The 26,805-nt window shown below is 37.8% G+C and overlaps 1 non-coding gene across 50 annotated transcripts in view; it reads left to right on the top strand.

Annotated features, from left to right (window-relative positions):
• The window catches only part of LOC141729846 (uncharacterized), a 485,161-nt gene that overhangs the window by 170,799 nt on the left and 287,557 nt on the right, over positions 1-26,805 (top strand). For 45 of the 50 annotated variants that reach the window (XR_012581340.1, XR_012581341.1, XR_012581313.1 and 42 more), the window contains one exon: positions 11,386-11,499. The exons of the other annotated variants lie outside the window; for them this stretch is intronic. This is a non-coding gene — a transcript (uncharacterized LOC141729846). The remainder of the gene's footprint in view (positions 1-11,385; positions 11,500-26,805) is intronic. 50 annotated transcript variants of the gene reach the window in all.

Below are 26,805 nucleotides of genomic sequence, written 5' to 3'. Positions count from 1 at the left end.
GCCTGAACACATTCCTCCTTTTTCTTTGTCCCAAAGAATGTTTAAGCAATTTCAAGAAAATAGAACAGCCTCAATGAGCACTGCTGAGAGACTTGCCAGTGAGGATCTTATCTTATGAGGGTCCTGGGAGGAGGGAGACCTGAGTTCAGTCATTGCTGCACATCCCACAGGGGAATCGACAGCGTGTGCTGAGTATTACAGCAATGTCTAGATTCACTAGGCTGAGTGGCAGCAACACAGAGCCTGCAGCTTGCTGTGTGGGCTGGGCAGTGCTGTACAGGCTGCTATCTGATGAACTCCTTTGAGCTGATGGACAGGTGTCTAATTTTTGAAGGCTGTTGGGTCCAGGTGGGGATCAGTCACCAAACTGCTTCACATGTTTAAGCAGTTTCCAGCCTTGCTACCAGCAGAAATTCAGGGGCTTTTGTGAAGGTATTGCAACAGAACAGTGATTTTCAAAAATCCCAGTGATGCTTAGAGAACCTATTTAAGCATCTGAATGATTTTTATGCTCAGACTATGATTCCAATAAAGAAGTAAGAACTTCCTGGTTTTATCTGATGTCTACCTGGCAGCCTGAAAACACTGCATTGCTCCTCAAGATGTCTCATCACGAAGAGATGCAGTATTGAAAGGAATGCAATTTTCCTAATTCTGCCTCTGTTTGTAAGGTCTAAGCTGGATGTGAGACACAGACCAAAGGATTTCTCTCTATTAATCCCTCCTTGAAGTCCTATAGCTGTGACAAAGCTAGAAGGATTTTAGGGTGGCATGCAAACAATTCTCCTTTGCTCTGAATGATCAGTACTGTGATGCTCAGTTACCAGAGGACAGAAAACAGGATTCCAATAATGTAAATTCTCTCTGAAAATTAAAGACTGATGAAGGTACATCAGCTGTATGCATTAGGTTTGCAGTGATTTTTTTAGCATGTAGAATAAAAATTAAAAAACCATTTGGGAGCTTTATCCAAAGATAATTGACTATTTAGCAAACAAGGAATAAGAAAATCTGTCATCATACAGCCACCAGGCGTATTGCTGGCACCCATTTTCCCTGGGGTAAGAGGAATCAGGGAATTCAGAATGCTGGTTGGAGTCCTACATAAAATACTTCATATCTAGTGACATGACCTCCTGAAGCAGCAGTCTGAGCTGTGAAGTGCCTTGTAGATCTTATTTTTTTCTGCCAGGGTATCAGAATTACCTTTTCTAAAATTCAGTAGAAGGTAGGGAATGAAGAAAAAAAAAGAAAGAAAAGAAGGGGAAAGGTATGAATTTCTGCAGTTTTAAGAATAAACTCCAGCTGGCAGCAGTGAATTTTACCTTTTTTGCATGTGTAGAAAGCAATTTGATCTTTTGATTGTACAAAAACAAGGGAGATTCTCTAGACAGGGATCATATGAGGTAAGTACATATGGTGCGAATCCTGTGATTGGAGCCTCAGGAGTGCCAGAGTAGCATTCAGACACTTGGAAGAGGCCAGACTTCTCTAGTAGAGTATTTGGTGTTATTCAGTCACTGACTAACACATAATGACTCCCAAGGCACAATGAGTATTAGCTCTGTTTGCTGCAGTTCATTGGACTAGTTCTGAGAGAACTTTTCATGTGATGGTTTGAAAGCAGACATGACTAAACTAAAAAATAACCTCTATCTTTCAATTTGGTGCAACTACACCTCTAAATTCCTTCTCCTGTAATACAACCAATCAAAATAATGGTGCTGAATATTGAAGAAGTCTACCTCCAGAACCACATGTAACTAATTTGCATCCCAAATACCTGACTAAGTCTTTGCAGGTAATTGGCAGTTGGGTAATCTGCCTATTCATTTTTTCATTTCTAGCTATCTCTAGTTAATAATCAATAGTATTTTTTTCTAATGAAGAAAGGGAATTAACATCCTGGCCTTTGTGTGGTGTTAAAATACCATTGATCGTTATCATTATCATATGTCCTTGATACACTGAGTAAGGGCAGGAATATCAGTCTTGCAGTACAGGGACACTTAATAAACTGGGATAAATAATTGTGATTGGTCCAAGAGGTAGTCACGGTTTTCTGGGCAAAGATGTGTGGGAGAGAATTAATAAAATGTTGTATATTAGTTCTATCTCCAAATCTAAATGGAAGACAGTCTCTCCAAAGATATATGAAAGATGCATGAAGACACATGAAAGCTCTCTATATCATAGAGTCAAGCTGCAGATGGGGTTATGTTTCTCCTCATTGTATTGAACATCTCCAAAGTAAAGATCTTTCTTACTCTGTAGTTGGATACTCCCACTGGTCATTTCTCCTTTCTGTGAGGAAGGTGAACCCTAACCAGTTTTAGTGAGGGAGGAAGTCTGTGGCTGGCACATCAAATATAGTAACTCAGTTGGGGTTTTTTTTTCAATTTGACTCTTTTTTGTTACTTTCCTCCCACTATCAGTAGAGTTTCAAAACTTTTATGTATTGCAGGAGCCCTCTTTTTCCTGAGAAAAATAAAAATATTAATTGTGTCCTCTTAGACTCTTTAAGTAGAATTTGAGAACCATTTTTCATCAGTGACATACTACAGACCAAAGCACAGTCTATATTTGGATCTCTTGACTAGGGTACAATGTCTAATTTAAAAAAATAATGGTACTGTAGATCTTATTTTACTATTCTTCCATAATAATAAGATTTTTTTTCTTCCTTCCAGAATTTATATTCTGCTATTAAATAAGGAAAATCTTTTGTACAGTATGTGTAAAATTACATTCCTGTCAAACCATTATTTAAAAAGAAAAAAATCAAGGGTCCCATGCTAAGAATAAAAATCAGAAATTAATTACATTTAAAATGTCTACCGCAAGATGATGGTACCTGCTGGCAAGTCTTCCATGCCAACCTACAGAAACCTTGAGTTTGTTTGGTGTTGCAGGCTTGGCTATGGTTGACCTTTCTGTGTTTAGACTGTCAGTTTCAAAAGCAAGGTCTGTGGAAATGGCATTATAATGAGGGCTTCTGAATTTTGTTGGGAGTCTCCACATACCATGTGTCTGTATCTATAAATACACTCATGTTCATGGAGGGATTTATATGGTTTTTTGTGTGAATGTAGAGACATGTTTATAGTGACACCCAGCTGCATTATATCAGCACGGGCTGTGACCCCAAGGGAAAGCAGAGTGTGGGTCCAGCATTGCACGTGGACTGCATGGTGCACTGTGGGTGAGGGGCAGACCATGGCAGCCTGGCCCAGGGGATGCTGCTCTTTGAGATCCCTAAAACACATGTAACACACAGTATAACATTTTAAATTTATGTTCACTCATTGCTATGTGTACATAAAATACAGCTTGCTCTTTAAAAATATGGAAGTGTTTTTCATTAAGCATGCACCAGAGCTTTTTGTGTGTGACCTGAGTTCGCCTTATGGTAGCCTGCATACATGCCTGTATATATGTACCTCCACATGCATGTGGTGCTCCCTTGCAAAAAAGAGCTTCAGTAGCTGTCTGGCATGGTCCTTGGTTTGTCATAAGGGGGACAGATTCCTAAATAATTGTCACTGGATTATTTTAAGACTCCCAAATATTCCATTTGTAGCTTAAATATTTTATAAAAGTTTGTACATGTGGAAAGTATTTAAAGTGTAAGACACTGGAGCCTTTTCTTCAGAAAACATTTTGGTTTTCAGAAGTGAATTAATAACAAGACTCTTAGCACTTTGTTCTGAGTCCTTTCAGTGCTATTTGTAAGTGGAGTGAGAGCAGCTATTATTATCCTTATAAATATTTGGCAGTGCATGGCCTTGATACGCAATCGTGTCTGTTCAAAGAATGTCTAGCGAACAAAGGAACTGGTCTCGGGGCATGAATGTTATCCTGAAGCAACTAAAGGATACAAGCCTTGTCACTTCTTGTCTCATTTTCATTAAGAAAATCATGTGGTTTAGCTTTAGGGGGGTGGTGATGAATCAACCATGTGACTAAAGGCAGGTGGCCATCTTAGGGCTCTTATCCTTAGCAAAAATGAGAATTAAAAGAAGGGGATGCAGAGTGAGGGAGTGGGGGAGGAGTTCAGCTCTATAAAATGTTCAGTCACTGGGCTGCCTCGAAGTAAATATTTTTACAAATATATTATTTACTGCAAGGGAAGGTTTTCCCAGAGAGGCAGATAAATGTGCTTGCTATGGGAGCTTTATGGCCACTACAGGCCGAACTGTCATTCCTTCGGTACTTCCTGTCAGTCCGACTAAACTCTGTCATCCTTCAACCCAGTTTAAATTAACAGGTAATTTGTAAATGTCACTTCAGGTTAGGCCGCTCATTTTGTTTCTACTCTACCAATGCAAAGTCTAGGACTAATTTTTCTTGTCTTCTTTTAATAGGATTTTCATTTATAAATAGAATTATGTTCTGAAAATAAATTACAGTAAGTGATGCACAGAACTGGTAGCAGCAGCACTTTCATAGAATTTCAAGCACCTACATCAGAAGAGATTAATAAAAACACTTCAAAGGCTAAATTCTATTTAAGCAGAAGACAGCTTTTGGTTAATATTTAATCTGAGTAACTGAGATCTTGGTTGAAAATATGATTTTTTAATATCTAAATTAATTTGCAAAACAAAACCATTAATTTTGCCTGAGAGCTTTCATAATGCAAAAGTTTCAGTAATTTATTTGAAAAAAAAGGTAATTCTTTAGTAAAAGTCCCTATTTTAATATGGAATTTATTTCTAATGCAATATAATATATTTGATCAGCAATACTGCTTTAAGTCTATACTTTTTAAATGATTGCTAATGTGCTGTATTGAATAAGAAAAAGTCTCAGACTTTTCCTGAGAGTTTTTAGTTTGTAAAGGACATTGCTTTTAGGTTCAGTGTAAACAAATAGATATCGCCCGTTTCTTAAAGGTAATATTCAACTGAAAGAAGTACAATTTCACTGTAATATAAGCATACATGATAAGAGCCAGTGTGATATTTTTCATTGAATGGCTTTTGAAGTGCTGTAGTTACAGCACATGCTTTTCTTGTTCACCTCCTGGCAATGTCCTACCCAAGTGAACCAGGGGAGCTGTTTGCAGGGTGAGAATCCTGTGCCTTCCTTCTGCTTTCTGGTTGTAGAAGGCATTTCCTTTCCTCCCACTCCTCACGGAAACCTTGCATCTTTCCAGCACAAAGAGAGACTCAGTTCATGTGTCTAAGGGAATCTCAACACCTTCTGTTTCTTGTAAAAGTTGTCTGGGCTTGGCCCTCATTGCAAAAGGCATTTTTTTAATCCCCTCTGTTGGCCTCAATAGTAGCCAAACCCAGCTGTGGGGAGTGAAACCCAAATTCTGTTCCTTTCTTTCTCTAACCTCTCCCATGTTCATCTTATGCTCTTCTACTGTGATCCCATTCATGTCTATTCTACATTCTTAGCCCTGTGTTTTCCTGTTATTGTAGTTTTCTTCTCACTGTTTACATTAAAAAATTTATCTGGATATTTTTGTGACTCTTTTCTTTCTTGTTGAAGATGTTTCTGATTTCTTCTAGCAAGTCCCTTTTGATAGTCTGTCAGCACCTGAAGTGTTCTGCAGTAGTTGCACAGATGTTTTGTAAGAGTTACAAAATAGCTGAGGTATCTGGAAGACAGAGGTATTCGCTGTGCATAGTGAAGGAGGAGCAGGGAATCTTTTCAGTGACATAGTGCACAGAAATTCAAGAACCATAGGAAAATCTTTTGGCACTGAGCCACCACTGATGAGCAATTACATTGGCTGCTGCTCTGGTAATTAACATATATGGGATATCAACATGGGAGATTGCAATATAATGTGACACAAGTAAACTAACACTTCCTAAAGTGTTGGATCCTTTAAGTTGGCTGCAGTGCAACTGTGCTTTAAGCCTCCATGCAGACAACATATGTATTATTTAAAATCTCATGTCTGGATCCTAGGTAAGGATCCAGGAAGAATCTTATCCTGTATCCTGGAAGTCCATCATAAATCTATTTAGACTTTATTGTAAAGGTTACTTCAGATGTTTTTAAAATTATGTTTTTAGTGACATTAGCAGTATTACAGTCCTGTATCAAATCCTGAAAAAGCATTTTTCATTGTATATTATTACTGACCTATTATAAGAAACATAACTTTTCTATGTAAATATTAATTGTTTAAACATTAAAGGTCTTTATTCTGAATGCTAAATTAGCATCCATGCAAGAAGATCTAGGACTTGAAAAGAGAGCCATGATGTATTAAATACTAACTGAAGTTCCTCCACCCTGATTCCTGATAATTAGTAGGAATGCATGTCTCGTTGGTATGTCACTCTTTCTTGTGCTTTAGTGGATTTTAGCTGTAAAAGCAGCATCAGTCCAATTTTCCACATAAGTTACCTTAACATGTTTTCACATACTGATCAGTTCAGACTTGTTACATTTCCCCACTGTGTAACATCCAAAACATTTTGTGGTGAAGCAGAAGTAAGCTTGGATCTTCTCTGTATGGCTAAAATGAATCAATACAAAGGAGAATGATGAAACTTAGGAAACTGACCTTTATGTGAACCAACTGCTGGGGTTCATGAAATTTGAACTAAGGCTGAGTTTTAGGAAGACTGTGAAAGAGCTAATATTCTGAAATGCTGACAAAAAGGAATCCACTGTGAAATGAATGCCTGTCTCCTGTCTGACTATCAAAATTAAAGCAGAGAAGTAGAAATTTATTGCCACCTGTCCCAGAGACAAATATGCGAGATAGATGTGCGCTGCTTTCTCCAGGATGACATCTGGAGGAGTGTGGTGGGTTGACCTTGGCTAGAAGCCAAGTGCCCTCCAAGCCACTCTATCATTCCCCTCCTCAGTAGGACAGAGTGGAGGAAAATAAGAAAGGAGAAAATAAGACAGAAAAAAACTCCCATGTCAAGATAAAGGCAGTTTAATAAAGCAAAAGTAAGGCCATGTGCAGAAGCAGAGGAAAACAAAAGATTTATTCTCTACTTTCTATCAGCAGGTGATGTCCAGACACTTCCCAGGAAGCAGGGCTTCAGTACACACAGTGTTTGCTCCGGAAGAGAAATATCATCAGAACGGGTGCTCCCCCGGTTTTTCTCTCTTAGCTTTCATTGCTTTTGTTGCAGCACCAATCTAGCAGTATCTTGGGGTATAGAGAGGGGACATCACATACTAATGTCTATGCAAATCAAATGTTGTGATATCTGAATTTGAGATTTTTCAAGCACAGCATAGAACAATGTGTTGTAGTGACTATTTTCTATATAAATAAACTTTCTATATGACACATCAGTCTTTTAAATATAAATGACTTTAAATTTAATCTCATGCTTCAGAGTACATACCCAGTTTTCCAACACTGATTTTTGGCACGTTAGTTTCTGGGATCCAAAGAGAATCCTTCTGGGCTGTTTTAAATCATGCTTGAAGGAAGCAGTTATTCCACACTAAGTAAAACTTAGGCTGAGATTCTCTCAACTTTGCTCTCTAGTCTCAGGGAGATTTGAGGCATTATGTTTAGCAAATAGCAAACAGTTGAGACAGATGAGGGCAATCTTCCTCAAAGCTGCTGCGTTAGACTGAGACAAGACTGCATCCATGTACAAATGAAAAGTTTATCTTTGCAAGCAGCAATGCTATAGTTTGACTATTTTTCAATTAAAAGTTGGATTCCATAGTGCACTGAATCTGTCACAGTGAAAAATGTAGGCTGATTGTTAATAATACTGCTCTATAATTATTGCTATTATACAGTCCAGATACTTCATGAGGGCATGATCCCCTAATTCCATTTGGTTTTGTACAGACCGCAGAAGAAGCAATTCCTGAGCTGTAAGGTTGGTAAGCTAAGTATAAGACTCATGCAAGTAGATGCAAGAAGCTTTTCTGTTGTGGCTCCTGATGTTGCTGAAACTAATCTGTCACAGTGAGAGCTGCCCCCTTTTAGCCTTAACATTGCGCACTCATTCTTGTGTTTTGACATGTCAGGTGTTGAATGCCTAAGAGTGAGCTTTTTTTTTAAAGAAGGTGGTTTTCAATATTAAAAAAACCCTTTAAAAATATTTTCTTAAATTTATAGAGGGTTTAATAAAATTTTTCAACACATGATTATTAAAATATATTGCCTTCTTTAAGACAGAAAAATTCAAAAAACCTCAACAAAATACTTTTAATGTAATTTTAGAGTGAAGTAATTACTTGGAGGTGCCTGTGGTATGAAATTCCTTTTTTCCCAGGGATATATAATTATGGATTGAAGGGAACAAGAAATTGATGTAGACAGGTGTTCTCCCACAGCATCATCCCCCTTAGTGGACTGATGACAAGTGAATACTTGTAGTGGGAGACAAAATTCAAGTTTCAGTGTTTCTTTTCTGGCCAGATGGCTCATAAGGGTGTAAAACATGTATCTTTGTCTGACCATCCATCTATTTGCCAGAAACACACATTTGGCACTCTTACTGTCTTAGCCACAAGCTAGACAGCAAGGACCCATTAGAAGACCCCTTTTAGATGCTAGTTGAAATATTTAGATTGACGAATTTCATTTCACATTGGAATTCTGCTGAAATTTTTCTGCTAAGAGAATAAAATGAGACAAAGACAGTGCTTTGTCTGTATTCACTATTTTAAGTTATTGTGTTACTGAGAATCACTGGAGCTCCCATGCAAGAGCAGGGACTTGCCATTTGGCTGCAGTGATAAGCACGTCAGGGCACGGCTTCCACTATTGTCAGGAAGGAAGTGTGAAAGTTTGGCTAACTAATCAGCTATTATTAAAAATTAAGTCAGTTTTTGCTTGTTTGCTCCGGGGAGAGTTGTTAGAGTTCAGCAGCTAAACTTGTGAGTTTTGCGGATTTTTGAATTTCTTTTTTCTCTGGTGAGATTTAATCTCTTGCTTCTGGATTGCATCACTGAGTGTGGGGGTTGAGTGCACCTAGAGTGCACCAACCTTCCTGCCTGCCTTCCTTCCTTCCTTCCTTCCTTCCTTCCTTCCTTCCTTCCTTCTGAAGGAGAGCAGACTTTTCCTCTAATGATGCTGCTGGCACACTTAGGCACTAAAATACCAAAACTTAGAGTGAAAATTAACCTGCCAGTTATCTCAGAGACCTTGTTCTGGATCCTGAGACCTCACTTGATTTCAACATGAAGAGGGTAGGAAATGTAATTTGGTAAATTATATATGGGAACTGGGAGAAAATGGCAGGAAAAAGCTGGAATGATGAGGCTGGGGTGAAGAACAGGAAATACAAGGAAGATTCCCATGAGACAAGGACAGAAAATGCAAATCAGTAAAGAAGGCTGGCAATTGATAGTTGTCCTGGAGAACTGGATCCTAATGTTATGTCTGTTCAGATGGAGAAATCTTTTATAAAAAAAAAATCAGATTAACTGAGGTCTATAGTAAAAGTGAAACCCCCATATTTCTCTTTGGCTGGAGAAGCCTGGAGGCAGGGAAGGACAGGAGGAAGAGCAAAAGGGAGACAGCTCTCCTGTGCGCTGTTTCCAGCTGGGTTTTGCACATGGTAGTTTTTTTGTGTTTGAATGTCATTTCTGCTAACAGGGACCTGTATCCTTAAAGGACAGCAGATCCTAGAAAGGGGAGGACCATTCATGAGCCTGGGCAGAGAAGCCTAGGCCTCCTCGTTGTCTGTGTGGGCCGGGAGGGAAGGGGAGAAAATGGTGGCTGTCTTCTAGAGCACTGGAGTGCTCATGTGGAGAGGGTCTCCAGGAGGATGTGTTAGTTGAACACCCTTTGCAGTGTTCCCAGAGATGGAATGCTGGAGAAACATGAGCTGTCAGCGAGGTGAGGCTCAGCACAGGCCATGGCTGGGTGCTCCTGGCCTGCCCAGCCTGAGCTCAGCCTTGGCCAGCAGGAACAGCTCATTTCAAAGCAGGAGCTGGAGGCAAAGCAGCCTGCTGGCCCCACCACTGCTCCTGGAGGAAAAGAGTCTAAAGCTATAGTTTTGTAAATTAGTCATTCTCTGTTTGGATACATGGGCGTAGTTTGCTGTTGTATCTTTAATGAAAATATGGGCTGTTAAACTGCTCTTTTGCAAGTTGGAGAATTAGGTTTCTTGTTTTAGCCCCAGAAAACTTAGTGTAATTACCCCTCAGTTCATTTTGATGGCTTGAGTTTTTGTTGTAATTCCCATGAATTTAAACCCAACCCTTGCTGCTGCCAACGGCAACAGGATTACACTCATGTCAGCTGACCCAGAAGAAGTGTGTTTTCATTACCCCACAGAGGTATGCTCTGATTTAGTGAAGTACTTCATAACCACAATAGGTCAATAGGAAGTACACTTGAACAAATACAGTGTTGCATGATGCTGAATAGTAAGGAGAAACAGCGTTAGGCATCTCAGAAGAACCCAGGATGAACAGATATTTTTAACCTTATTAGCTCTGTGCCTCAGCTTCCCACTTGTAAAATGGTTTACAATTAAATGAACCAAAGGGTTGTTCTGAAAATAAATTCATTAATGTTTGAGAATTATTCAGATACTATGCCGTGGAGTGCAATAGACTATCCCACAAGTAAATGAAAATTCTCTGTTCTGTAAAATACATTTTGAAGCAAGTATGAACTGAGGAAGATGGAGGACCACCCTCTGAACAGTGAGAATAACAAAAATACTGAATAACTGCCCTGTTCCTTTGTTGAGCACCATCACCTCAGTTGTGGACTGAAGTGATTATTTCCTGGGGGAAAAAATAGTAATGTATAATTTAAATCCATATTGCAAATCCTGAGTTTAAGGTAACGAATTAAGATTATATGAGTTTTAAGTCCTTCCTCAGTTGCTGCCACGAACCACCTTTTTTCCAGCATTCATTAACTTTGCTTGTGTTTGCAACAGCACAGCTCCTTGAAGCTAGTGATTTTTTTATATAATAAGTTTATCTATCTAACTATCTATCCATCTGTCTATCTATTCTTCAAAGTCAAGTTACCAATTGAATTAATTCCATGAGGAGTCCTTACAGCATGTCTGGATATTGAAATAGCTTAAAAAAATCTGAAGCAGCCTGTGAAAAACTTGAGATAAAAATTAAAAGTAAAATCAGTTAAATTTGATACTTGGAGGTAATTTTCTGTATCACACCTGGGAATTCAGAGGTGGGACAGCCATTACTGCTAGTAGTAGTGTCTGGCCTAAACCTCTACATTGCACTGTATATCTTCACAAATCTAAATATATGAGGTGCGCTAAAAGATGTATCAAAATCTTCTGGTGCAAAAATTACTTTTTGGACTATGCTGTTGTGGAAAGCCTGGGCTCTTTTAGCTGTGCATCCCTCAGGAAGGTATAAACTAGATAAAATTGTTGCTGTTTTTTTTCCTAACTGCTCTTAGTTTACATGTTCTCTTTGCACCAATAAATGTTTTTACAGACACAAGCTTTGAGGCCATGTGGTTGAATCCAAGAGTGATCCTCCATCCCTGGACCAGAGACATCCCCATGGAACCTTCATCCTTGGCCTGGTACCAGCTGTGGGGTGAAATGGGTAAGAGCACTTTTTAGGTAGCTGCACAGATGGTGTTTCCTAACCAAACCTTGCACTGTCTCCAGGATAAATGGAGGGAGAAGGTGACTGCCACATCATGGCCACTTTTATGCCAACAAAGAGTATTCTGTTTAAATGGCTTCCCTTGGGGTCTGAAAAACCTATTCTTAAAGACAAACAGATTAATAAGGCAAGGGCATGAGCTGTTAGTAGGCAAATTATCTAGCCATCTGACCCAGGTAGTTTCACATAAAGAGAGATGAGAGGCACCATCAAACAAGACAAGCCAATATTTCATTTCTATCCTGGTATTTCTGAGTATGTTTTAAAGGAAATTAGAGACAAAAGTATTAGACTATATTTCTCTGGTTTAGTTATGTTAATGCACTGCAATGCAGTTATATTTTGGATTTTTTATGTGACCTACTGATTTGTGCTGTTTTATTGTTATTAAAAGTATTTTAGTTATATTGATAATTAAGTCAGATTAGGCTGTGAAGACTTCCTGACACATAATAAACCTTTTTACTATTTTTGATACTAGAACAGAAAATTAAAGAGGTTCTATTTCTGAAATAGTAAAAGAGAGTCTTATCTTTCCAAAATCTATGTTGATTCAAAACAGCTCATGGAAATAATGCAGGTAGAGCACTTATTATTTCCTCAGTACAACTGAGGAAATGCTGGAAATGGAACGTGATATTCACTGGCTTACGTTTCTCAGCAGTGCCTGTGGAGTGGCCATAAGTATGCTCTGGAGGAAGGCAAAGCTTGAACTCACTCAACTGCCCCTGTGTCTTTCTCAGGAGGATTTAGCTAATCAATAGATATGTAGATGTAGGAATTTTGGCAACTTCACCGAAAGCACGATCTGCTTGATTTTACTGATCATTTGAAATAAGCAGACTTCAAAATAATTTATGTTGAGAGCTGTTTGTGCAGCAGCAACTTGTGAAAAATGTGCCATTTGCTTAGAAAACCACCACAGTTCAAGACTAAAAATACCATACAGTATTGGTTGATTTGTTCAGGAAACTTTTCTTTCAAATTTGTTGCTAGTTCATGCTCAGAAGATATATGCTAACTGGTCTGGTCTACTGAAACACAAATGTCTAGCTGGGAAGAAAAAACTTGTATCAGCTGGGCAGATATAATTAAAGTTTCAGGCTTACTTCATACCCAGGTGGAGACTTTGAGAGACTTAAGGGAATTTAGTGCTAATCCAAACCTAGTATCTCCCAACTGACGACATGATGGGCAGCATGGAACTGTAATTGGAAGGGCATTGGAGGGGGACCTGGAGAGATTATAGAGGAGCGAGAAGAGAGGATTAGACAAGCACAGGAATAAGTACAGCAACTTCAGAAAATTACCTAATGCAATGCAGTCCTTGTGTCTCTGTGATATTCAGAATCCTAGGCTTGTCAGAGAATACAATACCACACACCTTGCAGTTCTGTTCTAGAAATCTGCATCTGAGAATGCCAACTGTCAAAGCCTGTACAAGCTAAAGGAAGCTGCTTAGGGAGATATAGGCAGTTCAACTGACAATGCCTCCTCTTAATCCTGCCATATATTAGAATCATCTATCCTTATCTCCAGATCTGTCAAAACAGGCCAAGTGGTCAAACTTCAGGATGCTCATCCATGCATCATGTGGCACATGGCCTCAAAGACATGGGGCTCTGTGGTCTACCAGCACCCACAGATCTTGCTTGATGTTCACAGAGACTCTGAAAGGAGTTTTTGGGAAGATTCCCTTTAATTGAAATGGCATCTTCCCCCTCTTAGAATTCCTCTCTACCACGTCATATATATTCCAACAAGTGCTCAGGAGCTACTGCAAGGGATTAAGTCAAAGCTTGCAAGCATGTGAATCCTCCTTTTATGACTTTGACTCCATCTCATTTTCCTTATGTTGCTTTCACATTATCTTCATCTCTTCCAATACTGCTTTACTCCTCTTTACTTTTATTGGTGCTTTTTTCCTTTATCCTGTCCCCTCAAATAATTTATTTCCTGTCTTTGATTTGGAATGGATCTGTATGCTCTTCTCTTACTGCCAGTCTTCTTGCCCCTACCTGATGATTAGCAGTCTTTTCTAGGCACACTGTGAGTACAATTTGGCATGCGGCAGAGCACCAGTCTCAAGGAGCAGACACAGCCCAGAGGAGCAGCCTGGGACATGCAGTGAAACCAGATGAAATCCAGTATGACCTCCTGAGATCCAAGTCAGAAAAGACAGACTTTTAAATTAAATATTGCATTACAAGGTGAGGGAAGGAAGCTAATGAAGTCTGTTCCCTTAGAATAAGGGGACATATTTTTTCTTATTTTGCTATTACACTAATTTTTTAAAGAAGTTGCAGATGAAAAATGGTGTCACTCTTGTTGATCCAAGAAGACAGACAGAAACTTAGAATCATCTGATAGCTCCAATTAGGGAAGAAATTGAGACTGGTAATTCTGTGAAGTAATCTTTCTAGTTGATAAAATCCTGTTGTGCTTGCACATAGAAACATCAGCCAGCCAGAAACAGTTCCTCTGTTCTTATCACCAAACTCCATGTAGCAGCATGGTCAGGACATTCTCTAGACTCCTCTAACCTTACACAAACTCAGGCTTGCTCTCTGCTCATTGTTTACATGCCTCCATCATGCTTTCAAGCAAGATTCAGCAAAAGCATTCTTTTAGATCAATTTATTTTCTGAAGTTTTGTCTTTTTTTTCCCTTTGTTTGGTTTGATTTGGATTTTTTTTTTGTATGCATTTTTTATTCCTTTCTTCTTTTACAGCTATGCTGTGAATCTTTCAGATGACTTAAGGAAGCATATGCAGCGAACAATGTCCTACTTTTTTTGCCCTCAAGTGCTGCCTACATTTTATGGATGTCTCTCTGTCTCAGCTACACCTTAAACACACTGATTTTTAAAAATCTTTTGCAGTGATAGAGCCCAAAATTTTTCAGGAAAGGTGTAGTTTCCACCCCAATCCTGTTGAGTAGTCCTATGTTCAGGAGAGATTCCTAGGTCTGGAGTGATGGGGATTTTTCATCAATGATGTCACATTGTATTATTGGGAATGACGTAATAGCTTGGCTAATTAAATTCTAGTAATATGCACTTACATGGCTGATCAGTACTAAAGCTATTCATTCTATAACATTTTAATCTTTAAAATGTTAGAAAAGCTATTTGAAATGAGTGGCTTACTGTAAATGAATGGACAGAGACCACAGTCAATAAGTAAAGTGCTCATTCACCAAAGTGCTTTAGCAAGGTTATATTTTGTTAAGGATTTTAAAGCTGGACATAGTGTTGAATTGAAGCCCATCAGCCATTTCTGTCATTTATTTAGATTTACTAAATGATCTGAAAAGAGATTCAAATGCCAGCAAAAGGGGTTGGGCAGAGGGACTACCAGACCAGTCCTCAGCTCTCCTACTGATGTGTTTTGGATGTCATTGAAAGCAAAATGCATCACGTTATCTGACCCACACCTTACATCAAAGCCTTGCCTTTATGTTCTGTTGCTTTGAATGTGAATTGATACAATATATGGCATGGGACTTTGTGTTGCTCCATAAGAAGATGGAATGTAACCCAAATACACACTTAGATGATGCTGGTCTGCTTGGAATTAGCAATTGTTTGGCTTGAAATCTTTGTCAGCAACTTTCCTGGAAATGTAACAACCACTTGTTAGTGGCATTTGGGAGAGGAATACACAGGATAAAACATGATTCAGCCCACAGCATGTAACTTTTCAGCTAATGTTTATTAAATATTATCTTTGTTTCAAAGCAGTGCACTGGAAGAACATCGAAATTACTTCAAAGCTTCAGTGATAATTTTTGTGTTGTATTTTAACAATGTGTTTTATCAGTATAGCTTGCTATAGATTTGCTTCAAATATTAAATAGACTCTGGATATAGTAGTTAGCTGAATTGTTTATGGGATCAAAATCAAACTAAACGTTCAGAAAATTTTCAGCAAGAGATTCCAGTTAATGAAAGCACCATTTGTGATGTGCTAAAACATGTATACACATAGGTATTGCCCCATTTATCAGACATGAGAGCTAATTACCTCATCCACTGCTATATTTCTTCCATCCTCTGCATTTCAATTCCCAATATTAACACATAGGTGGTCAAGCTGACCATTGAATAGCCTACATGAGCATGAATGCATTAAATAATTTAATGTTAGAAGAGTTTATTAAACTGCCACATTCTAATCAGCATGCGTACCTGCCTTCATTAATCTTGCACTGGTCCATGGTGTGTCTCCACAGCCGCCATAGAGTGTGCTAATGTTAATAGGAGCTCTTAACAAACAGGATCAGTTAATCAAGGAAAATTTACTATTAGCCACATGACCATGCATACTGAAATCTAATTACAATCAGATTTAACCTCTTCATTACTGTATTCATCCAAATATTTTTGTTATCACTTGTGATACTAAAGTATTCCAAACTGAGACATGATTATACTCATTTGAACAGGAAATACTTACATCATCTCACATTTATTAAGAAGGGAGATTTTCTTTTTGCCATGTTTTCAGTGTATAATGTTATATGGGTTATATTTATTGCCAAAAGTAGGAAAACTAGTACCAAATTTTCTCACCCAAAACCTGACTACAGAAATGATTGCTAGAACAGAATATTGAAAAATAATCTTTGCTATTCTGGATTAATTCAGATAGAATTTACCACTTGGTAAATTGTCAGTTAGCTCTGGATTTGATTGATATAATTGAGAATATACAGGGGATTTAGCAGACAAAGTGTTTAAAGTTATTAAGCAATGCTCTTCTTTCTGATATCCATTGAACCACATTATTTTATACTTGGCTATTTCCATTAGATCTTAGACTGTGATAAGCAAAAGCTCCATCAGAGGCCATGATTCTTGAGCTAGTTCACAGAATGAGAAAGGTTAGAAGGGACCTCTAGAGACTTAGTTCTTGATAAAGAAAGGGTAAATGGAGATAATTCTGTTTTAGAGCTATCAATTTATATTTATTTTATTTATTTTATTATATTATTTTTAAATGTTCTTCTTCTGTATGCAGAGTAGACAGTATTAGTTCAGGGCCCAGAAGGTGAAGTGTGTTTCTTTAATTAGGAATGTGCACAACATTTTGGGTGGAAAAGTAACATATTTTAAACCACAGTAGAGGTTAGAATTCTGAACTATATTAAACTGATGAGAGGGTTGTTTGCATGGTTCATTGATTGTTCCATGGTTTGCATGGGTTCCTTGGCTGAGAAACACCAATCACTGCACCTCTGGTGCATGGTAGGAAGTGGGAATTGGATCTTAGCCTTTCTGACTTTTGGCTATGGATGACCACCAGCCTTGGGGACACTACTGAGCCCTGCATTAATCTCAATCACCATATGGTGTTTGCCATTACACCTCTCTCTTCTCTTCTTTTTCACCTCCATTCTTCCTCCTTCTCCTCCACTCTGTTGTTTAACTGAGTAATTTCTTTAATGGATATAAAGTCCTGGAATGGCTTCATCTGTGAAAAATCAGTTTGTTGAAAATCTGCTTTTTGGTGTACCAGGGCTCCATACCAGTGGTAAATATAGGGGTTCTTTTGAGCTAGGGTAAGCCAGCCCAAGTCAGGATGGTAGAGCTGAGTCTAGGAAGGAAGAACATGCTAAGGCAGATTTTTTTTCTTTTTTCTCTCCCTTCTACTGTTCTAACACTCTCTCTTTTCTCCACTTACTTGTCTCTTGGATTACTCTTTTTACCTTACTAGCAACCTTAATCCAAGGTATGCTAAAGCACTCTTTTGAGGGTGCATAAGTGTTTGGGTTGTTTTGCACCTGTTCTCTGAAAGACTTCTCTAATGCAAATAGGCTTTTTATTTCTGCAACTGTAAGTTAATATTGCTTAATGTTCTTGATAGATGGCCATCACCATTATTGTGCCATACATAAAGCTGGGACAACCAATTAGCAGTTAAGAACAAGGACTGTTTCATCCTCTCCTGTCTTGTCATTTTCTACTATTATTCTCTGTACTGATGTTTCAGCTTCATTCTTGATACAAACTAAGGAACTCAATAAATTGAATTTTTTATGGGTGCCAAAGACCAGATGAGTCTCTGTGTTTGCTCTGGCACTAAAGCCTCTCTATGCACTTTTCAGGGTGTATGATTGCATTTGGAATGAAGGTGTGACTGTCATTTGCTGCAATACATGTACTCTGAAGGCATCATTCCCAGTAGTTGCTGAATTTAGGGGAAAGTGCTACGTTTTTAGGTCATTTGCAGAGAAACTGTGGGATGAAGAAAATCTGACTAATGTGCATGGCATGTAGTGATGTGAGACAGAAGGGATTTCTTTCAACTTAGCTGATATGTAGTTACATCACTGTGTTCTTTAGCATGTCCAGCATTCTAAAATATAACATTTAGGGACTGTATTAGCATCTGGTGTACTGAGCAAATCCAATAGCACTGTCAGAACTAAACAGCAGAATAAACAACACAACATAATGAGAACAAGATCTGATTCTTCATTTGTAGAATATCCTTCCTCTGCACTGCTTTCCTTTGTACTTCTGCTTTCGATTGCAATTGCTGTAAAAATGTGTCCACAAAAGAGAATGCTGATAACTTGCTAAATGTACAAATCCAGCATGATAGAAGAATTTAATGCAATAGTATATGACTCAAATATAATGTAGTTTGGAAATGTCATATGATAATCCTACATAAAACCCTATTCATCAAAAGGCTTCTGCTGTCAGGTCATGATGATGCTTTGATTATTTTACACATTATTTACACTAGATAGAGTTAGAAGGCATATTCTATGCATGATTCAAGATGAAAAGTAATCCTCTAAAAGAGAGGGTGTATTCTTTGTACAGATGTTAATTTTGATCATAGGAAAGGAGGGAGAAGTACTAATAAAATTGGTCAGGACATAACAGTATTTTGAAATTACTCTTAAAAAGCAAATGGATGTATAATGTGAAAGTATTTTTAAAAATTTAACATTACATTAAAGTAGCTGCCTGAGTTCTGTGACTGGGAAATTGTAAGCTAAAGGAGATATGACATTTGCTGTAATGAAATCAGGATAGCTAGAAAAAATGTCTGAAAAGGTCCTAGACTGAAGAAAAGAAGGACAATTCAGCAAGATTTGTGGCATCATTTATTATGTGATGGTACTGAGCTTATAGCAGCTGTCTAACATTGGAAATGTGAGTTTATCAGTGCAACTGAATAAACAAAACCAAAAGAGGTAGAAATGACCCTGAGTCCTGGTACTGTGAGTGCTGACCACTGCTGGAAAGGACAGGTTGTCTGTGGCAAGCAGTGTAGGGAGAGATGTCAGGTATTCATTAATACCTGACATTCATTAATGATCAGACAATTGACCTGGAGGTTTGAGAATTGCAGGCAAAACCTATGAATATGATAGAGATGACACAACCCTTCCCTTCCCTTCCCTTCCCTTCATGCCTTGCTGTGCTCTGCATTGCATTTTGAATAACAGGTTTTTCTTCTAACATCTCCCTATAAGGAACAGGTGATGTGTGTTGTCCTGTAGATTCACTGTTCATTTGTTTGGATTCACCTGGGCTCTGTGGATTGTTGGTTTCCACAGGAAACCTAAAACAGCTGATGCAATTTCCCCTTTTAAAGCATCTCTTGAGATTTAGTGTTTCCCTCTATCCCTGACTTAACAAGCAGAATTCTACCTGTCCAGGCTGATAAATATTGACCTTGTAATGATGACAGTGAAATTGTATTTTGCCATAAGGATTTTAAGTAAGTGTGCTTTATGCAAAACTTCAATTTATAATCTATATATCAGGAGAAAGTGATTAATTAAAATCATAAGCTTTTTCTTAATTATGTATAGGAGTTCTAACAGTCTACTGCCATATTTTACAAGTAAAACACTAAAAAGTGTTTTCACTTAATATTGATGTGTTTTTATTATCATGTTTGCTGAATTCCCTCCCCACATTAAATAACAGAAAAAATAAAATGGGGCATAAACAGTTTTAGAAAATTAATGCTATAGGGAATTTGCTGAAGGAGCTGGAAGGCCAGATTAAAACATTTTCCAGACCTGCTGAGAGCTTATCTTAAAACATGACCAAGATAATTGTTTTATTTTCCTCTCCTGAAACATCTGGAATAAGTTCCTAAAGAGATAAGAAGTGTATGCACAAAGTGCAACTGTAGCATAGTGTTACACTCCCACATAGCTTTTCATTTAATGTGTTTCAACTACCACCTGGCCAAACAGAGATGAAAATATAGTGAAACATGTTCAAGCTCGAAGAATTGTTCAATCTTTTGTTATTCCATACCACTCCTCAGATGATTTGTCTCCTGCTTCTTTTTCTCAAGGGCTAAATGTTGCAGGGAATCACAGTTCCTACTCAGCAGAGTAACCACAACAAAGCTCTTCTGGAAATGAAAGCTACATCCAGCCTCCTCTGCTTTTATCTGTAAATGAAACACACTCTAAGCCTGTATCTGTTGTTGGAGGCTGTAATATCTAGGAGAGTTAGGCACCCTTTTATAAATCTCATCTTGGAAATCCCATCTGAGGAGAATTATTTCCTTATTCTTTATGATTATAAGGCATTAACAGATAAAAGTGTTTTCACTGGGGTAACTTATTTGTAGCTGAGCTTTCCCTTAATGAGAATATACTGTTTTCTACACTGCCTGGGATTTACACACTGAAGATATAAGAGCATACAGCTTGAATATACAGAAATACTTGTATTCAAAATAAATTATAATAAATTTTAGATTAGACAATGGTAAACTCTGGCATGCTAAGGAAGTGCTTTTCAAACAGAAAGCTGTACTGTGCCTTTTTGCCACAGCACAAAGAAACAGTGCTGTCCATACTAGATACACCTGGAAGCAGAGGTGGGATACTGTGCTGGGTAGCTCATGAGCAGCTCCAGGCATTCCTTCCAGGAAAAGTATATGAGAATGATGCAGGACTTGCATAACCACACTTGTTAATTCTTAAAAAAGGAAAAAAGGAATAGTTATTCAATTGTAATGAATATGTGTGTGACACAGAGAGATAACTCATGGCTTCTTGATGCTGCAAATCTACCTGCATCACTTCTGTTAGCAATGAACGTAAAAGGGTTGTCAAACCAATGCCACATTCTGAGCAATTCTGTTTCAATTGCCCTTAGTCTGCTAAAATTTAAAATTAAAGCTGAACTATTCCTGATTGGGTGTTCTAATTGCTTTGTATATCAGAAGTCTGACTTCTGCTCCTTCAAAGAGAAAGGCAAGCCAGCAGGATGGCTTTCCAACTAGACACAAATGTCTTGTGTCTAGTTGGAAATTACCACCAGAATTGTTCCAAAGATTTTTCTTGAAATAAATGCAGTTTCTGTGACTGCCTCCTCAGCTTCTAAAACACTATGAAGAACTGAGTGAATGAGCCCAGAATGTATACTTCAGCATCTTTAACCTTTTTATTCACAATTGAAAAGTTTCACAATTGAAAATTCTGCAATAACAACAAATTCTATAGGCTTACTTTTTCTTTTTAAAGATAGTTTGTCAAGAACTGCACAAGTTTTTAAGTCAGATCTCACTGCAGTCTGAAATAAGTTTGTATTTTAGGAAAATCAGTTGCCTGAGACAAGATGAAGTATGCCTTAAGTGCTGAAATGCTGTCTAAAATTTGCATGTGGTCAAAACCAGACATTTGACTTTTTGCTTTGCTGGGCTTTTTGCTTTTTACTTGTTTTCAAGTAATTCCAAAATGAATCTTCTCTCATCTCTCCTTTTCCAAGAATGGCCAGTGAGTAAAAACCTATCATATTTAAAGTATTAGTTAAATACTTGCATTTAATTTAATAGTTAAACTATTGAAACCTTTTAGGTGACCAACTTATCTATTGGAAAGAAGCAAAGAGAAGGAAAATATGGAGATAAGCCAGAGAAGTTACCAAGAGTAACAAATGTTCATACTAATGTTTCAGAGAGCCAAAGACAGATATTTAAATCCCATTTCAGATCATGTGTTCTACAGATCACAAAGGCAGGAAAGCTCTACCTTGACTCAGGGTTTTCCTGAAAGCTAATTCCTGGATCCAAGTAGAGTTTTGACATGATTATAATTCAATCAGATGATAATGGTCCCATCTGGCAATAGAATAGCAAGTCAGCTGAGACTGATGATGACATTTTACCTTCTCCAAATTCCTCACTCAAGAGCTCAAAGGACCTATAAATTTGATACCCAGCTCTTCCTCCTCTCTTTCTTGCAGCACAGCAAATTTTCAGTCAGTCCTTTCTTTTCTCTATTTTTGCTGAGACTATTCCTACATTTCATCTCCTCATGTTTGTTGTAAAATCTCACTAATTTCCTCACTCTTCCTAATCCAGTAACTTTTCCCACCCTAATTTGGCAACGTGATGGCTTCTTATAAGGGTTTTGACTTTTAAAGTGCTGTCTTTAATTAATTCTTAGTAGCCTTAAGTAGAGAAGGAGCTCAGTATGAGCTTGCCTGTGTCTATGCCATTTCTGCAGCCCTTTTCACAGGAATGAGGGAAGCAAGACAGAGATAGCTATGCTTTTTGGCTACTGATGCAGACTTTCCCAGAGGTAGCCTAAATGCCATTACTTGTGTTGTTTAGACTGGCATTTACTATCTGAATACATTAGTACCCTGCACTTAATTAAAGTAAACAGTGATTAAAAGTCTGACGATGCTTCCTAATTCGATACCAAGGTCTGTACTCACAAGACGAGACTGACACTGCAGTTTTCTGAGGAGGGAGGTTTGGATGTGAAGTTCCTTGTCTGTGCCATTTGCTTCTTTCTGCCCATTTAGTTATTCCCATACCTTTGCTGTAAGGGTAAGCCTTGGGAGGAGAAGATACTAAGGGAGAGAGGGGTTTAATCCAAACAATTTTGCTGTCTCCTTTCCTTCTCAACAACTACCAGTCAAAACATGAGGGTGTGTGCCTATAGAAATGGAGGAAGGCAGAAGGAGCATATTAGGAAGGGCCAGAAACCTCCTAAACTGACTTCATCCCTGACAAAACTGATACCAGGAAAAGATAATGTGGTAGAGAAGAATGCAGCATTTGTGATCTTGCACTGCTGGAGATATGAGCAGCTTATCTCGCTATAGGAATGTTCAGTGTAGGATTCCTGTGTTGTTGCTTGTTGTCCACCCAAATGATACACTTCTGAAGATAAAAACTTTATCAATCTGTAGTGCTCTGCAAATTTCCCTAACAATTTTTCAACAAGCTCTCCTATGTTGTTGCTGGCAGCAACAAACATTGCAGCAGGTTTTTCTGTCTGACACCTCTCTCTCGTCCTGATCACTATATTTATCGACACACAGATTTGTTTTTTCAAATCTCAGCTTCAATCATACTCTTTCTCTCCTCCCTGAAGATTGCTTGGCACTAATCTGGGTTTGGTTTGGTTGGGTTTTTGATTTAATGATGCTTCAACAGAGATCGTTGAGTTTTGAAAACATAAACATCCTTTCCAGCCCATCCAGAAAAGTGCACTGGAACCTAACAGAATAATCCTCCCTCTTGTAGGGTCATTTTATAGATAAACAAAACATGTACTCAGTTGATGCTTTGCTGGAACTTACCTTTACTTCTAACATCTTTCCTTTGACAGATTTTGTCATCCTCATTTTACTGAATGATATTTTATTCCTCCAGTCATTTTGTGCATCATAGCAGAACTGTGAGAGCAGTGTGTGCATATGCACAAAAGAATTTGATCCACAGTGCTGTTGATCTGTTGCTGCCAATATTGTTGGTGTCTTTTCCCTCTGATTATTGACTATTTAGTCAATATAAACTCATATACTTTAACATATTTTAAGATATTATATAATTCTAATCTAATACTTAGTTTATATGAACATTGTATTATGAAACATGATTTTTTTCTAAGGAAAATATGAAGACATTTTTCATGTTGAGCGAGCAGCTCTGAATTTCTGGAAAATAAAATTTCTTATTCAGTCTGTAGTCCTATATCACTGTCTCTGATAATTCAGGTACTGAGGGAGGCATTTGAAATTGATTGGGAGATTCTCTTTCTTCTATCCTTTCTAAAGAGTATTTGGGAAGGGGGAGGAGAAGTGCTTGGGCTGTGGGCTTGCAAGTTCCAATTTCTTTCTCCTTCAGCATTAGGAGATGCTATAAAGATTGCTGTCTCTGTGCTTGGTCTTGTTCCCACACTCCTGCTGTTGACACCATCACCTCCCTACTCCCAGACTCCCCCTTATCTGCAGCAAAATGCAAATCTTGTTCAAATTATGATAGTGATCTCACACCGAGTAATAGCTATTTTGTTGCAAACCATCAGTCATGCATCCCTTGTGCCCAGTGTTGTCACCAGATACAAAGAATAGGCAGGTCAAATCAGCTCTCAAAACTAAGCCATTGGGTCAAGCCTAACACTGAAAGCCTGGGTTCAGTAAACCTTGAAGCTAAGTTGAAGTTTTCCCACTTGGAAATGCTCATTCTGTGTGTGCAACAGAGAAGATTGGAGGGAAAATAGAGAATTGTAGAAATCCTTCAATATATGCTAGATCCACCCGTAGAATCTTCTCAATAGTATAAAGAGACTCGCTGGAGAGAACAGGTTCCAAGTTCATGGAACTTGTAGTTGCCAAAGTGTATTTTCAGCCTTTTATTTCTTCCTCTTCTCACTGTTTGTTTCCCTGTGCAGCCAGTTTTGAATCTCTGCAATTTTATCTCTGTTCTCAGCATTGCTGAGAGGGAGGCAGAAACAAAAGGTGTGCAAAGGAAGCATCCTCCCAAAGAGAACTTCTGCCATTCTGGAAAATACTTTGTGCAAACAAGGGATATCTGTGTTTACTTGACTCTCTTCAATGTGGTGTAAAGTGCAGGGCTTTAGAGGTTGAAGCCATAGGACCTGTATTTTCCGTCTACAAATGGTTTTATTCTGCTTCTTTTTGTTGAGTATAGCCACAGTGGCTTCACATCAGTACTCTGTAATGATGAAAGCACTATCTAAATTATTACTTTAAAATAATCAGATATAAATTTATGCCCATAAATGTAAGGGAAAAAACACTGCTTCCTGCAGATCGGAATCTATTTCTCATTTGTTAATGGCTCAATGTCAGTTCATCCATTTAGGTGCAATGTGTTGTTTAGTTCATAAGGTTTTTGAAAGAATGCTGTTATCATGCAGTCTTTTAAAATGATGCCAATAATAATATGTCATTAGCTAAAGAAGAATGCCATGATTAGATCTATTCCTACCCAAAGGCAACCACCATGTTGATAAATTGGTGTGATCTCCTTGCTAAGTATTTGTTCAGATTTGCCTTGACTCAGTAGTCTCAGTAGTAAGTGGACTGCTAATTTAGCTTCTCTACATTTTCTGACTATCTTGACCTCTACACCTTTTTTTCACATTATCGAGTGAGCATGGTATTTTCCACACACTTAAGTAATACAGACAATAACTGTATGTGTCTGTCTAAAATTGGGAGATGTTAAGGATTTTTAATCTATATAATTTTATTACTTTCTTCCACTGTGCGTCAAAGTTCCATGCAGAGTGCCTGTTTTCACTTAGCTTTTTTCTTTTTATTACCCAGAACTTTTCAACCTTGCGTGATCTCTTTAAAATTCCCTTTAGAATACATAATTGTACTCGATCAATTTGTTAAAGGCTTTTGAAGTGTTAAAAAAGCTACATTAAAATTATTTTCTTTCAGGTTTTATGTTAATGAACATAGGTGCTATTCAAAGCAAAGTCAGTGTGTCAAGGGAACTTTAACTAAAGTTATTCATACATAAACTAAAAAAGGAAACATCTTTAGTGGAGGAAAATACATTTAATGAGTAAGTGCAGCACACAATTCCTCCTTTCAAAACTGTCAGTTCATATTGAACCTCCATTCTAGATATCTTACAATTACTTTGTCAACAGAAGGTAGAGTAGTGATGGATGATACTTTGGTTCTTGAAACCAAACTTTCTGTGAGTTACTTAGGCTGAAACTAAGTGCTTTTACATTCCAGTCTTATTGATGATAGTGGTTTTATATTTATCACCCTGTCATTTCAGTTGACTGTATCAGCCTCTTCAGTGCAGGAATATGGACACTAATGGAGGTGTGTCCTTAGTGCTCTAAAGGGTCACAGACTCATTCCACTAACACGTTCACAGCCCTGTTATAAGCTCAGAAATCATTTTGCCATTTTAAACTGTAATCTGTGGCTGTAGGTGTATGAGGCCTGGGAAAAACATTTTCCTACTGGTCTTTTTAGACCATGGTACCTGTTTGACACTGAATAGGCTTCTTTCAACTTTCACTAATAATAATGTTACTGTTTTGCAACCTGCCCTATAATAATCAGAATTCTACCAGGGCCTTGGGAGTCCAGGATCAGATTGCAGCATTTATTTATAAGAAATTCTGTCAAGAATCAATAATAGTCTTGGGTCTCAAGTTCCTTCTTTAATAATACTTTGATATGATTTGTCACAAGCTAGCCCACAGTATCCACCAGATTTTATTACTTAGCTTGCAGCACAGTCTCTCATCTTTGAGTCATGAGATCAGCCATGGGGAGACCTTTAAAAAGCTATATTCTTTACTGTTTGGTTATTACAGAAAGTCTATATTACTCAATAATATCTTTTATAAGGTGTGCTGTCACATCTTCACATAGATGTTTAACCTCGATGTAGATATACTGAATGCCTGGAGGCCATTTTACTGACATGGACATTGTTTTTCATGATTGGATGCCAAATGTATCAACAAAAACAACAGAAGCTGGGCCTTATTTTCACAGCTTGGTAGTTCTGACTGAATCTCATACAAACTGTCGATAGCAACTAAGATTTTATTTAGAGTGTAGAGTGTAACATTTTTATTACTTGAAAGTAGCAGGAATTCTGTGAAAGCAATTTAGATTACTTTCCACTGTAATATCAGTTCCTAAGGTTCTACTGTGTATCTCAATAAACAAGATCCTACTGTGTCACTCGCATATTGTGGTTCTAAATATATAAGACTTAACTGAGACCAGAAATTCAGATAGCTTCAGTTGGCATTTATTTATACAGATGGTCTACAAAATGAATTACATGCATTCTTGACTTAAGGCACAATATGCTTGCTTCAATGAAATTTTCAGTAAAGTTTGTTAAAATTGCTTTGAGTCAGTACTATCTAACCAACTTGTAAAATTCAGATGCTCATCTTCCATTTTTTTGTAAAATTAGGAACTGAGAAATCCGGGGAAGA

The sequence above is a fragment of the Zonotrichia albicollis genome, chromosome 8 (assembly GCF_047830755.1).
Source record: "Zonotrichia albicollis isolate bZonAlb1 chromosome 8, bZonAlb1.hap1, whole genome shotgun sequence".
Taxonomy (NCBI): domain Eukaryota; kingdom Metazoa; phylum Chordata; class Aves; order Passeriformes; family Passerellidae; genus Zonotrichia; species Zonotrichia albicollis.
Note: the sequence above shows the minus strand (reverse complement) of the source record. Positions and strands in the feature narration are given on the sequence as shown.